This window comes from Fundulus heteroclitus, chromosome 4 (assembly GCF_011125445.2).
Source record: "Fundulus heteroclitus isolate FHET01 chromosome 4, MU-UCD_Fhet_4.1, whole genome shotgun sequence".
In the NCBI taxonomy this organism is placed as follows: domain Eukaryota; kingdom Metazoa; phylum Chordata; class Actinopteri; order Cyprinodontiformes; family Fundulidae; genus Fundulus; species Fundulus heteroclitus.
Genome location: NC_046364.1, coordinates 27,267,288 through 27,270,524, shown reverse-complemented (window position 1 = coordinate 27,270,524; position 3,237 = coordinate 27,267,288).

The following is a 3,237-nucleotide window of genomic DNA, read 5'->3' as shown; positions in this document are numbered from 1 at the left end:
CCTCTTCCTCCTCCTCCTCCTCTTCCTCCTCCTCCTCCTCCTCCCTCCTTGACTCGGTCAGCCCAGGCTTTCTGTGGACGGGCTGCGCCCACCAAGAGGTTCTCGATCACATCACTGAGGTCCATCGTTTAGTGCCAAACCAGGTTTGAAAATGAAGCTCAGATAAGAATTAAGCCTTTTTGTACCACAAAGGGGAAATTCGAGCGTGCGGTGGCAAAAACACACAGTGTCACACTAAATCAGAAATGAAAGAAGAAGAAGAAGAAGAAGAAAACAGCTAATCTAATCTAAACTTATCAGAAAGGCTCAGATAAAAAAATAACACCAGAGGAAGAATGATACAGTGACTTACAACACGGCAATGTGGCATAAAAAAGAAGTGAAATATTAAAGTTCAATAGGGGAAATACAGCAGCTGAATTGCACAACGAAGTGAGAAAAACATGCAATGTGCATGATTGTACAAGCAACACCCAGAGTAGCAAAACAGATGTGTGCAAATGGACAGTAGCACCTGAGAGACAGTGTTGATTCATGATCAGAACCTGTGCAACCATCAGCATGAGGAAGTTATTGAGTCTGTTGTGAGCAGCAGGGATTATAAAGTATGACAGCAGCCGGGAGGAAGGACCTGCAGAAACACTCCTCCTTAGAGCATCTAGGATTCAGCAGTCTGTCACTAAAAGAGCTCTCCAGCTCTGCAGCAGCTCCATGCATGGGGTGGGAGACAGTGTCCATCAGTGACGTTATGTGTCTTACAGTCCTTCTGTCTCCCACCACCTGCACCGGGTCCAGAGGACATCCCAGGACAGAGCTGGTCCTCCTAATGAGTTTATCCAGCTACTTCCTCTCAGCTGCAGATAAGCTGCTGCTCTAACAAACCCCACCATAGGAGATGGCTGATGCCACCACAGAGGTAGAGAAGGTCTGCAGGAGCGCTCCTTCCAGTCCTGAAGACCTCAGCCTCCTCAGCAGGTGGAGTCTGCTCACACACTTCCTGTGATTAATTTCTCCCAGCTGCAGTCACACTTTACAGTGTTTTTAATGGTTGCACAGCTTCTGATCCGACCATTAATTGTTTCCACTGTCCCCAGATGCTAAGGAAACTTGCTCACACCTTAGCTAGGGATGCTGCTGCACTATTATGCATATTACATATTCTATTATCGTGTGTTTTGTAAACAAGCTGGAGTTTTTTTCCACAGTCAGATGTATTCCACTGTGCAATACTGACTTTACTTTTGTCTTCTACTCTTGGTGTTTCTTTAGAGCTAACTTTAGATTAGACTGCTTTGTTCTTTTTTCTTCTTCTCTTGTTTTTTTTTTCATTGCTAATAATTGTGTGTAACTGTCTGTGTGTTTGCCACTGTCACACCCGAATGTGTGACCTTGGTGCTACCAGCCTGTAGCTGTTCAGGTCTTTGGGGTGTGTGGTACCACACAGGAAGTCTTCCACAGCTGTGGTACTCTCCTCTGCTGATGTTGAGGACACCAAATAGCCAACCTACCCAGCACCTCGGGAGCCTGGAGCTGATGCCATCCGGACCAGCAGCCTTCCTCATTCTGGTCTTTCGAAGGATCGTCCGGTCAAACCTCAAAAAGTGCTGGTTCAGCTTATTCACCCAGCTGATATCACCTTGATGACTCAAATGGCCTTCAGGCTTTTTCAAACCGATGTCTTGTAGCTTCACCTCCAATTCCTTGATTCCTCATTTCTTTTTGTACAGTTTCCAGATCCTCTCTCCTATCCGTGTTTTCCTTTACAATAATAATAAAAAAAAACATCTTCAAAGATGTAGGCATATTCTGGAGCAAACTCACAAACAATCAATTTGAATTCCATGTTGTGAGGCAACAAAACGAGGAGGGTGAATACCTTTGCAAAGCACTGTACATATTAAAGATTACAAAATAGAAAAATTAAATTTTGATGATGCATATCTGAATGACAATAAAGATAAATCTATGTTAAATCCCACCTGTCCTCTTGCTAGTAAGCCCACTTTGTTTTAACTGAACCATATTTTGTAAGCAGCAGAGAATCTGAGACTTCATACAGGGTAGTGTTACAGGCTAACTTTTTTGCATGCATTTTAATTGTACTTTACAGTTTTTGCTTGTTCAAACAAACCCACAGGCTAACACGACTTCCAGAGGCAGAACAGAGCTGTTCCTACTGGAAACAGCTGGCTGATTCCCTTATTCTGCCATAAAGCTTTCATGCTGCCTAAAGTGACTAAGCCATTGCCATGATGCAAATGTTTTTAGGAATGAAAAAATGTTACAAACTAAGAAAAAATACAGCGTAAATAATGGTAGCTTTTTTTTCATCAATTTAAAGGTGCAAAGTGAGCGAACAAAGGTAAAAAGTGTGGGACTCTGCAGGCTTATAGTCAGCTGTATCAGCCAATTCTACCAACAGGTGCTAACGCTCTCCACTGTCACATGTAGGTTGAAACACAGACAGGGTAGTTGTGCTGCTTCAGCAGGGTCACTTTCAAAGCCGGCTGGTGTGTCAAGATGCACTGTTCAAGCTCCTCTGAAGAAGCACAAATGGGCAACATTGACAATCATAGATGCAGTGGTGGCACAGCAGTGGAACATCATAGAAAGCGTATTTCCTTTTGAAACAACCACTCCGACCACACAGCCAACTATCTTCAGTGTAGAGAAGCACAAGAAGTCCTGAAAGTGAAAGCATGGCCCGTACACGACCCTGATCTGAGTCAGACGCCTTTGAAGAAGCTGACGTCTACAGAAGGTCTGTGGTTAGTTCTCTGAGATGAATAAAACCCTACCATGCATGAGTACCACATCAATGGACAAACAGGACTTTGGACCATCAAGCAACACTTTAGCTTCTTTTCTCCGTAGCCCAGGTAACAAGCTTGTAGCCCGTGTCTAGCATTCGTCTGTGCCTGGTGGCTCTTGATTCACCCACTACAGCCTCAGTCAACTCCTTGTGAAGCTCCTCCAAATTCTTGAATAGATTTCTCTCTTGACAATCCTCTCAATGCTGCGGCTCTCCCTGTTTCTGGTTCACCTTTTACTGCAACGATTCTTCCCTCCACTTCAGCAATGACCTTTAGTGTCTTCCCCTCCTTGTGAAGGGTCTTCACAAGGACCGTCTTCTGGTCATCTGTCCAGTCAGCCGTCTTCCCCATGATGGCGTCGCCTACTGACCCAGAGGTGGAGACCTTTTAGGGCAGGGGTGTCTCATTTCTATACTGGGCCTGT